Source organism: Syngnathus acus, chromosome 21 (assembly GCF_901709675.1).
Source record: "Syngnathus acus chromosome 21, fSynAcu1.2, whole genome shotgun sequence".
Taxonomy (NCBI): Eukaryota; Metazoa; Chordata; class Actinopteri; order Syngnathiformes; family Syngnathidae; genus Syngnathus; species Syngnathus acus.
This window is the reverse complement of record NC_051105.1, coordinates 8534604-8547293: the sequence shown is the minus strand read 5'-3', so window position 1 is coordinate 8547293 and position 12690 is coordinate 8534604.

Sequence of the window (12690 nt, the reverse complement as noted above, 5' to 3'; positions counted from 1 at the left end):
CAGCCATAAAAAATGGAAGGCGGTGTTTAGTAGTCAGACGGCAATGCTTTCAAGCCTGTTTTCATCCTACCTTGCTCAATAGCGAGCTTTGTCTCCTTCTCAGTCATATGAGGCATTCCTTTACACCTGTCAATAGGAGAGCCTCGGTGCACACATATTTATTCATTCGACAACAATGCCAGTAGCGCACGGGAAAAACATCAGGTCGCAAACGGTATAAACGTTCTTTAATGCTCGGCAGGTTATGTGAAATGCTATCCAATTCCCAGGCTGGTGACCAGCGGGAGGAGATGGCGGCTGTTTATAATTGAAAGAAAATTCCAAGGATGTTAAAGAGCCACCAAAATTCACAAACCGCTAAATTTCATAATTAAATAAGAGAAATAGATTGGTTGAGTTACTTTATGCTATACCCTCATGTGGTGCTCTGTCACCCTAGAGAGTGACAAATAAAAATTGCACTGAATGTAGGTCAGTGTAATGATTCCACATCACTCTGACAAGGCGCACGACAGCGGGAAGCCTAAAACAAAAAAAATCAAGATCTGCTTGTGTCACAAAGAACAGAAGTAGACATTGAAATGATGTCAAAAGTTACATCATGTATTGATTGTACTGTACGTGAACACCAGTCAGTCCCAGACACATGATGAGCTCACGATCGTGACGCACTAAAAAATAGCTAAAACGAAGCTTTGGGTCCAATGAATGCCCTTCAAAGTACTTCCAAATCCCAAGTGGTGAGCGGAATTATTTACAAGTTTTCTATCGATTGTTTGAAAACCATACCAGCACTTGACTTTCGTTTTGAGGCCAAGTTTCTTTTATGGAAAAAAATATTGTGATGTTGAAGATTGCTCTCTGAATTCAAATATATTTCTTTTGTGCAGGATGGAAATATTTTTTTTTAGTGGCCATTTTTACATTCTCATTTTAGGCCTCCATCTAGCGATCTATCGCTCAACAGGTACTCAACATCCATCAATCCATTTTCTGTTTCTCTTATCTTCTTCATGGAGTCCTCTCCCAGATGACTTTGAGCAAACACTCTGGGCAGAGACTCAAAAATACTGAACAACACTTTGGCTACACATTAGCTTATCTTCTGATCCAAATCAGTATGTAACGCAATCAGGGTTTACGTTTGGCATGCCAAAATATTCGAGAAAGGTATGCTCGGTGCTTGAAAATCACTTTTAACGACCGCATTCAACTTGAATTTAATTAGCTGTAATCGCATAATCTGTATTGTAGCTAATCGCAATAACTACTGCAGACGCACACTCGCAAACGGGGGAAGACTAATGAGGTCGGCATGACTTATTGTCCGCTCGGCTGCAAGTTTCATTTATAACTATCGTGAATCGATTCGGAAAATATTATTAAAGCCACCCAACCGTCCTGTCTCTAATTATTATAGAGCAATCTCAACATTTAGATTATTAAATATCTAATAGTGAATCAGCTTTATTCTTCAAGCCAAACAAAACCTTCAGAGCTCTTCTCATCCCTCGGCGAAAGCACGCTCTGAATGTTAAACGGATAAAGAATACAGCCATTTATTAAGACATTCAACCTTCCTCTTTTCTTGTGTTTGAACTTGAAAAACAATACATTCACCACTGATTAATGTTAAAGTGTGTGGGAAGCAACCCCCTGAACCACTTAAACATTCAAAGATGTAGTTTGTGAACTTTTACCAGACTTACTGTACAAAGTCCAAAGTGTGGATATTGACGGTTTTAAGTTCAAAAGTGTATAAAAGGACAAACTATATAAGAAAGGTGACATCTAGTTGACACGTGCCATAATTATTGGTCTCGAAATGACAATAGCGCGGCAACATTTCTGATCTCGTCATCATGACGCAGTGTCTGATAATCCGCAATTGGATTCCACTCCCACAGGCCCATTACATTGTGTTGTTTATAAAAGGCGGTGGTCTTTTGATAATTGCAGATAAGGCACAGGTCGGCCGTGTAATTCAAGAGAACGGATTTTATGGATGGCCGTCCGAATGGCTAGCGCTATATCCGGTATCCGGTCCCGTTGCCATCATTAGTGCTGCTATGGCGACAGGAGGGCAGACGGGGTCGTATCCAGATACATCAGCTACTTTGAGTTATTCACTCGGGTCCTGAATAGGCTGTTGTACCGAGCTCAACAAAGCGATGGTGAAAGGGTTATAAAATAATTTTGTATTCAAGCTAAATGGGAGTTTGAGGGACTAATTGTACTCATGTAAAATGTGGTCTTCCAAATAATTATTCAGGGGAAAAAAAAAGTACTGAGAAACTGGTGATTTTTTTTCATCATAGAGATCGAGCAATTGCAGATGAATAAAAATTAAGATAGGTAAGGTACAGTATCACAATGGCATATATTACTTAGAGTACAAGTACAGTTTCATTTAAAGAAGAATTCTCAAATATACATTGAATTCAAACTACTCTGGCAAATACAATTTATATTTTGCTTAAAAACTCGACTAAACGTAACATAGTAAACGCAGCATGTTACTACCCACCTCTGTGATGCAGCTCCGAGAGACTCAAGAGGGCAAGCGTTACAGAAAACAAATGGAATGGCTTGCGCTAGGTTGTGTTCAAATGATATCAAGTTGTATGTAAATAAGGATAAAGACATGATGGAGGTGAAGGCGGTGGGAAGCGCCAGTCAAATAGCGCCGGCCGCCGCTTCAGCAGCAGGCTGTAATGTAGATAAATAGTACACACGGTGATCACATGTTGTCCCACGCGGGAAGAAGCACATGTTTAATAAAACATGCTCGCTGCAATCGCAGCTACACGAGTAGGGTCACTCTGAGCCGAACATGAACTGTGATTTTGCTGCCATCGGAAAAAAAGCAATTCGGCCTCTTGCGTGCCTGCAAATAACCGTGTATCCACATCTGCCGACCTTTTTGACAAATGAGATGGAGGCTGGTACGAAATCACAGATGTCGCTGGAAAAAATATAATCATGCAAGCAATCCGCATGGATATGATGACTAGAAGATTGACCAAAGAAGTGATAAAGCAAATGTTTGTCCCTTCTATTTACCATATTTAGGACACTCATACAAATATATATCCTGATAACGCACTGTCATAGGTGAAGACAGCAGTCGGTGACAACACAACAAAGTGTTCATTAAGTTTATTAAATCTTCTATTTTGGTTACATTTATAGAGACCTTGTCATGAAATTCTTAATTTTTTACATCTTTTTAAAGCATGAATATGCATCGCCCACCCAAAATAAGTCCTTAGAATTGTGAGAAAAAAAAATTACTCGTTTCCCTTGTTTATTGCTGTTTGTGCAACACAGCTCATAAAGAACTCTGGGTGTTTCACCAGATCGGTTTGTGGTGTCACTAATCCCGCCCCCTTGGTTTGCGACGTCATTAACCCCGCCTCTTTCTGTTTCCAACGTCACAAACCCCGCCCTCACAATTTTTAACCCATTCCCCCGAACAAAGTTTCAATACAAACACACAGGTACGACAAAAGAGCAAAAGCTTCTTTCTTCTGCCAACATCCGAGCCACAGAAAGGTTTGACGTTAGACTTTATTAAATTGACAGGATGACCAAAAGTGAACACATCTTACAGGACACAGTGAAGGAAGGATATTACTGCTGCATGATCAATCTTAACAAGACATCTTATTTATTACTGACAAATGCATTGGTTTTTTTCTTTCCATTAATCACAAGCTATTCATGTCTTGCAATAGTATGGGATCCTCCATTTTATTAGCTGCAATTGCCCTAATACATCATTGTAACTCCTGATATTGCATTAGTCAGAGTTGTATAAATGGGCATTTAGCCTTAAACCAGGCAAGAATTTTTCATTCCACTATGCAAAGTTGAGCACAACAAATGAGACCAAAACAAATAACATGAGCAATGATAAATCAACCGCGACAAATCGGAACAATTTGAGTGCTTTGAAACCAGTTCAAAATAGACACATCGTAACATATCGTTAGTGTTAGTGATTACAACAACAAAAAACTGGGGAACAATATGGCATATTAGGTTCACTGTATTTAATACAAAGACGGGGAGGATTGAAACAGGGGTTTCTAATTTGATTTTCAGTTTCATTTTTTATTATTTGTAAGGAATTTCCCTTTCGAAAAACGCACATTAAACAATGCCAGCTTCATTCAAAATACATTTTTCAAAAGATTTTTCTGGAACACCAGTTTTTTTAACTGCTAGCGGTGCGTCAGGATATGAATGCTCTTCCTTTTCATAGCTATTAAATTTTTTCTGTGACGGCAGTAAAAAATCGACGTATTACGAGTTACTCACTCTGTACCCACCCAAATATTCCGAGAGTTCAAATCCATTCACAAAAAATCTCCCCGAGTAGTACATTAGAACATTTCAATTCCGCAGAGCACAGAAAAGTAGCAAATACGAAATGAAAATGAGTCACTTTCCTTCTTCCTGGCACTCATCATGAAAGGCCTCACTCCTTCCCGCTGTTTTCTCCTCCCCTTTACTTTCCTGTTTGTTTCACGTCATCCCACCTCTGCACGTGCCTGTTTACCTTAACACATTTCCCAGTTCTCTCGAATGAAAAAAAAAAAATCAAACGTTTCTCTTCTTTGATCAGAGAGACTAAACAAGTAATTGAAGGAATATTTTCGAGCGAGCTGACAGAGGCGGATGATGGTGAGATTGACGGCACCGTTGTTTGTTTACAAGTCAAAAAAGAAACTTTGGCAAGTCAGAGTGTGGGTTGTGTTCAAAGCGTGCCGCTCTTGTGCCGTATTGCGGGTTTGCTGTCAGAGCCACGGCGCCAGTCAAAGGTGGACACACGCTGAGATATAACGCTCACATACGAACACTGTCACAAATACAGAAGTCACAATTTCCTTTTTTCCGGTGTTTTCAACTCAGTTGAATGCTTAGTGTGACGCCGCGTTTAAAGGTATTGTGCGACGTGAGTGACAACTTTTGCATTCTTCCTGTGTGGAGCAAAAGGCTGTCTGAAGATCAGAAGTGGCTCGAGATTCTTTGGGAACGTTTCTGTTTTTCTTGTGCTTGACTCCCCGCTTGTTCAAGGAAGTTGGGAGCAACCTTGATGCGAACGTATTGACGGACTAACAAGGGACTGCTAATAGCAAATCCTGCCCTATGTGAGCACAGGGAAATGAGGGAGAGTAATTTGCCACTGATTAACGTGATGAAAGCAGAAGTGAGAGGAGCGGGATTTCCTCTGTGGAATGTTCGACCTGTGTGTTGTCAGTAGATGTGCCAAACAGAACACAGTCGCTGTCACACAAGCCGCCTGGACAGTGCATCAATATATATACAAGCAGGGACTTTTTCTGGTGGCACTTTTTCAAGCCTATCTGATTTTAAAATCATCTGAGTCACTTGCCTTTTTTGTTTTCGTTGCTGATGTCCCCTTTGGTCAATCAGACAGGAAGGAAGCCAGAACTAGCGGTTGATTGATCCATGCTAGCCAAAATCTGTCAATGAACATACTGATGAATTGTTTGTATTTTCACTGTAAAACCAACAGATTGATTTTAGCGACCAAAGCCAAACATCTATATGAATCCCTCCTACTAAGACCGCACATGAAACATGAATACGGTATTATACATGTCTATCACGGAGCTGAATGATGGAGCGTGATCGTGGTGATCATCTTTGATGACTTTGGTCCTAACTACGCTCTAACCCTTAATCTCTCCATTCGTGTTTACACAAGTCAAGAAGGCGGGAGTGTAGCACAGCCTTGTTTACAGTCATCTCTCACCGCCTGTGATTGATAGCAGCCATCTCATTAACGCCGCCGTCGTCCGAACGTGTTCGACCGCCGTGCCCTCCTTCACTTACACCGTTTGCACTCCAATTAAAAATCCAGAGAAAGCCAACTGCGATCACGTTGAAGCGAACAGGACCTTTGTATCAGCATTGCAGCCCTGATATCGTTTATTGGCCACTGCAGAGAAAGCGTGAAGAGGGAAGTATAAAATGGAGGAGGGGGGGCAAAAAGGTAATAAGAAGGGAGGGGGTTGTTGGTATGATGTGAGTGATTTATTAGTGTAGCTGGACACTTAATAATTACTTAACACACACACACATAGATCACCTTTACAGTATTTCTGTCAGGCGATGGTGCAAGAATGGAAATGATAGGTGATTGATACCAGGAAGCGTAGGCACGGCCCGGGGGGAACACAGGGCAAGGTCTTACTTATAAAAACATCAATCAGGGAGCGTGCTCTGTGAAACACCAGCGCACCCCCCCTCCCATACCTGACCCCCCCACCCTGTGCATTGAGCACAAGACTTGCCTAACGGGGTTAGGGTTTCTCCTCCTGCTTAATTGAAGATACGGCTGCCACCTCTGGAAGAAATATATGACTGTGCTGCGGGGGGAAAAAAACATGAACACAAACTTGAAGACTGCAAACAAGAAAGCAGAACATTTGCGTTGGGACATTTTTAACCTGAAGTATCAACGCACAGCCGTGCTAATTGCAACTTGGTGCCATAAGTTCTTGTTTTTTTTTTTTTCAAGTGCTAGAAATGCAACAAGGTTTATAGGAAGAGGTGGCAGCTCATTTGGGTTATTTCATACGGGATTGGATTTCAATCAATAACCTGCCATGGATTGCAACTTCACCGCAAACAAAAAAAACTCTTGATTATACATTCAAATTGCAATTTGGATTTAAAAGCCCTTCGTATAAAGTTGACGGCAAAACCAATTCGTGACAGATATCGAGGTGTCACTTATTTGCTGAAACGATGACGGAATATCGACATCTGGAAAATATTCAGCTTGTTCATAATACAATGCACTTTTTGTCAAGTCAGCGAGAAGTGTGGATTTGTAAACGACTACACATATCCAAATCTTGTTAGCAGTTTTAATCCCTTTTCTACTCAGTTAAAAAAACAGGTAGTAATGTTAACAACCTCAATTTATCAACAGTATTGATCAAAGTTAACTGCTGATTATAATCCTCAATCCATGTCTTTCTGGCACTTGAGAGCAATCATTTCTTAGCATTCATATGCAAATTATTATTTTTTTGCTCTTTAGCACACTTCCCCAATATCGTCCTTTGCCTTTTTGTTCCTCAATACAACTGATTATCATGCGCTACTCTGTTTATTATTCCGATGCCCCCCCTGAGCGGCCATTTATCAAAGCTTTTTTAATTGGGTTATTTTTCACGGGACAAACGCTTGCCCGGCGATGCGCAGTTCATTTCAAATGTTGATAAGCAACTGGTTGTGCCTGTGCCTGTCATGCCCACGACGTTATTATATGAGGGATGCTGCTCAGCATTTTTATAGTCCAGTCCAGATGAACATATTTTGTCTTTTAATGTCCTGGCTTTTGGAGACTCTACTCGAGGCAAAGCACTTGAGTCTCCCTCTCCTCCTGTTGTGTTTGCTTCCCATTATCGTGCAGGTGCAGCTAGTAGGGAAGGGTGTGGAACCATGCTAATGACCAACCTTGTTTTAATTAACTTCAAGTTAAAATGGCGTGAAATTGAAAATGATCATCGCTAACGTAAACGCGGCTAATTAGGATATAAGAGGTGTGTGGGTGAATTATTTGATTACTATTGTTTATTTGGAACTGCGCACTTCCTGGTCTGGGTGATAAATGAGTCTCCATACGGCAAATCTTCAATCCGCCCACCCCCCCTCACCAATTTATCTCAAAGCACTTTCCTATTTGCATGTCATTTCACACCTTGTAGTTACATTCAAGGTTTATATTCAGACTCGTCTAGGGCACAGTCCGTCGGGACGGGCTCCCCCGTTGTGACCCGGAAAAGCTTTTTAGAAAACGTATAGAAAGTTTTTAATCAGAGGCAGATGTTTCCGTGATACTATTATCTCAGTAAGTTGTAAAACATATAGATAACAGTCAAAATAGAGCATCAATTGACCTTGGTATCTTTTAGCGCGAAGTTCGGTTATCGTATTTATCGGTAGTTTGTAATGGTTCTTTGTTGCTAAACAAATATGAAACGATTAATCAATTAATCGACAACTAACTGATTATCAGATTAATTGCTAATTATGTTCATTTTGAAATATTGATGTTTTAAAAACCAGCTGGGAAATGTAAACAACTTTCACTTCTTGATCAAATTTCACCCCAAAGCTATATCCCCTAATTTTTTGCGAATGATGCAATATTGTTTCTTTGCTGGGCTTCACAACAAGTTGGACTACCCTCTTTGAATAAAGATGTTTGTATTCCAATCAGCACAGCTCAGCAGAGCAGATTGAGCGCTCTCCCTGACAGGAAGGAATCTGCCACTGGGTGATGGATGAGCCTGTCAGATTGGGAACAATTTGCTTATGTCAGTCGAGTCCAAACTTTAATTTCACTGATCACGTCATGCTCGACGATGCGTGTTCTGACATAGTCATTAGCGGTTGCTCTAATTGTGTTGTCATCACGCCCCAAACAAAAACTTCTTGTATTTTTTCCCTTTTTTCTCTCATTAATTCCATTAAAAAATAATGCAAAACATTTGGACAAATGGGACCAACAAGCCATACTATGGCAGAATATTGGCTACGCTATATCCACATACACTGCACAATGTATCTAAAAAAAAAAAAGTAACTGTTTGATTTGTTGACTATCTCTAGTTCTTTCCCCACTTTTATAAGTTAACTTTCCGGGAGCATATTTCTTTGTAAGAATAAGACATTACACTGTACTGTGTTCTTTTTTTTATCCCCAACACTTAAATATTGCATTTTAATTTGCTTTCATCAGCATTGCTGTATACAACCTTAGAACCAATTTGCCCTGAAAAAGCTTTCATCATCACAAGACCAACTTTTAAATTAGAAAGCTCTTAAGGGGTAACAATGGATGAGCAGCAAGTTGCTCGTATGTATATAAAAGGCTGAACTTGTTTCGTATTTGTACAAGAAATGCCAAACCTGACTTTGACTACGATTAAAAACCTTTGCGTGTGTTCCATGCTCCAACTTAAGCAAAGCCTTGCTGACCCCATGTGACTTTTAGCAATAGATATTTTATATCGACGTACAAAAAGTAGATAACCTCGGTTTCTAAAGACTGCATAACAACAAAAAAGAAAAAAAACTATTTTCTCTGAAAAACACAATAAGAGTGTGCTTTCAGCAAGTACAGCCAAGGGGCTATCGGATTTGATCAGCATCATGCAAAGGCATTATATCCGTTTGGCTCACGGCTTTTATGCAGCGGGTCGTGATGAAACCGTCACAGTGGTATATTTACTACCAAACTTTAGCAGGCTCCCCACAGCTGTCTAAATCTGTCTTGGATCAACCCATTAAACTTATTCAGACTCTTTATGAATTACCTGTCTCCTCACACTCGTATAGTTGTGACCCTGAGAGGCCGCTATGACAAAGCTGGTTATAATCTCACAATAAGAGAGCCAAGAGCCAAAACAAACAAAAAAAACAACAAAAAAAACAGAAACTCACAGGGGTAATTGTGAGATGAGAATCAAAATGTGCTTGGAAATAATCACATCAATGGAACTGGTTTAAAAAATGTCAGTTTGTAAAACACTAGTGGATAAAAAAAATTCCCAAGAAACTAAATGTTGTTTTTTTTGGTACCATTTTCGTTTAAATGTGGTACAACAGATTGAGTGAAGCTCACACATTTTTAAGTAAGAGAAGCCCATCAAAATATTATCCTGAGTGAATATTAGTGTGTTTTTTATTTAAGCCATTTAAGAAATGACTTGTCTCATGAGTTGTTACCAAATAAGCTCACAGTTAGCTTAGGTTCATGTATTGTTTTCTTCTGATAACTTATCTGGTATTTTGTTTGACTTATTTCTGACTATTTTTTTGCACGCTCTCTAGATGCTGTTGAAAAACATGTTTTGATTGTAGGGTTTTTAGCCATGCCTGTTCTTGCGGTAATTTGCCAATTTTAAAATTTCAGCTGCAGTCAAGGCCAAGCTCCATGTTAATCAAGAAAAAGCCAGATAAAAAGATTTCACACTTTGCTATAAAATGTGACAAAGTGAGAATGATTGCATGTTAGTTCCAGTGTCACAAAAAAACAAAGAGCTGCTGCAAAGTAAACATCAGACCATTTCCGGAATGACTGATGGACTGACTGGCTTTGCAAATTGAGTATTGTAGAAGCAAAAGCAAACTATTATTTAAAAAATGTGCCAACTCTCGGCACTGACAGCCAAGATTCAGTGCATGAGATTGATTCTGGAACAGCTCATTCACAAGTAGCTCTTTGTCTTTTGCGAAACAGTTTTTCTCACATGTGGGGTGAGAAATTAAAACCAATTAATGAGCAACAAAGTCTGACCACATGTTGCAAAAAAAAAAAAACATTTGCTTTTATTCAACTTAAAACATTGCACTTTACGTTACTAGATTTTCCAATCGCTTACATTCTCAAGAGCTAATTAAAAATACTGTCAGTATTATTGATCAGTCAGACACCTATGATTGCAATTGAAAGAGATTTTCTGAGAAATAGAAAAAAACCTGACACTTAGCACTGAACAATTGCTTCTCTCTGTTATTATTGTAATCCAACAAGGTATTTACAGCTATTCTCATACCTTCATTTTAAATGGAAAATAAAATTCATGTCAAGGAAAGGGACCAAGTGAGTTCCTGGCAGTTTATAAAATTTCATTGCTAATGTTTAATTAAATAATCAAAATCTGTACCCGAATGTTACCACCCAACAGGTAAGCGGGCTCCTTTATCCCCACCATCCCATTAAAGCTCATCCAGTAATCTTCTTAATGACTTCCATTTGTCATAAAGAATTGCAAGTGTCTCGGGGCTTCAAATTTGATTAATTGGAGAACAAAAGAATAACTTTTGTGCCTTGCCCTCAGTTCAAGTTAATTCCTACTGTGGTTTTTTTTCACTGCGGCAGCGATAAGCCGCAAAGCCTGTGAGCTCCAACGTGGAGATCCAAGCGGCACAGCAGGTGATGGCGATGATGCTCAGTTGAATCATGCAATGGAGCCTTTCCCCCTTAGCAATTACATTTATGAAATCATAAATCACGGCTAAATAGCAGAGCAGACTGAATGAAGACATTCTCAGGCTCATGGAAATGTCATTTCTGTTACATGCTGAGTAGCATTTTTGGGGTGGACGGGGGTACCCTAAAAATATCATAATTAGGCTTTATGTGATCAGGATTATGGAGCGAGTTTAACATAAATCTAATTAAAAGGCTAATTTGTTTACAGTACTGTTGATTTGTTGTTTGTGGGGATTAGGAACAGAGGCTCACAAATTTGCGTACAACTGATGCTCGTTGGAATTAATTGGGAAAAATAATTACAATTAAACCCCAAAATGCTGAGTCAGTGCACCAAAAATATTATTTTAATTATTTTAAAATATTTAACATCTCAACAGAAAACTTATTAATGATGGAATTTATTTTTTGTAAGAATAATCTCAACCATCTCCAGTAATACATCACCGCTGTTCTTCGGATAAAGTGCCCGCATTCTCGTGCAGTTTTTTATCGCAGTTGCTCATAACGACAGTCTAAGCCTCCTTTTATTTTTCATCGCTCCAGCGTGGATGTACAACATACTTTTTCCCTGACCCTACATCGCATTGGTCCAAAAATGTAACCTTACAAATCCATGTTGATAATAGTGGTGATTCTCACGAAAAGGACAAAGGGTTGACGGAGGCCTGCGGAGGGCATTCTCGTGCTGTTGGCGCGCCGTCGGTCTGTAGGAGCTCTCGGTGCGGGTTCACATAAACAAAGGTTAATCCGCTCAGACAGGTAGAGGAGAACAGCTCTGGTGTGACACGCCTCCCGTTCACTCATCATCGCTTCTGCCACCTGAAGGCAAAAGCCTCTCCGTCTCTCCGAGAAGCCCATTTATTTGTTGTCTCCCGAAAAATTGAAAGACATTTTTTTGGCTGCTGGATCTTCTTGTCTATGGAAAATAGTCTTACTGAATCATATTTAGTAGGTTTTAGTTGTATGCTTTGGTTGGTTGGGCAGAACAAAACTGACTGACCATGTTTGGAATGTGATTATTAATGAAAAAAGTCCTTTATTGAACAAATCCACAGCTACACAATGTATCTTCCAACAGTGTTTGAATTGGGTTTACGGCATTTTTCTTCTTGCTTGCTGAGATGTGTGCACTTCAGCCTACAATTGTCAGGCAACAAAGACAGGGAACCAAGTGCAGCACGATCCTTTAATGGTGAGAGGGAAAACGGGGATGTAGAACGAGCAAGTAGTCAGGGCAGGCGGCGATCTGGAGCGTGGTCGAAGGTCAGGCAAGTAGTCAGGACAGGCGGCGATCTGGAGCGTGGTCGAAGGTCAAGGAAGCAGTTGGCTACAAAGTTTGGTCCGGGGACAAAAAGGCAGCAGTATCACGTGCAGGGTAATCAGACGAACTGACAACTACTGGCAGAACACAGAGAGGTTAAATGGGGAGCCTAACGAGCTGTAGCAGGTGCTAGCAATTACATGGGTCGGGCTCGGCTGGAAGTCAGGTGACGTGGGAACCTGACAGAACCCCCCCCCCAAGGGACGGCCCCCGACGTCCCAAAAACAGAACCCCAAGACGGAGCAGGAGACCGGGCGGGAGGGGGGGAACCCAAGACGGAGCAGGAGACCGGGCGGGAGGGGGGGAACCCAAGACGTGC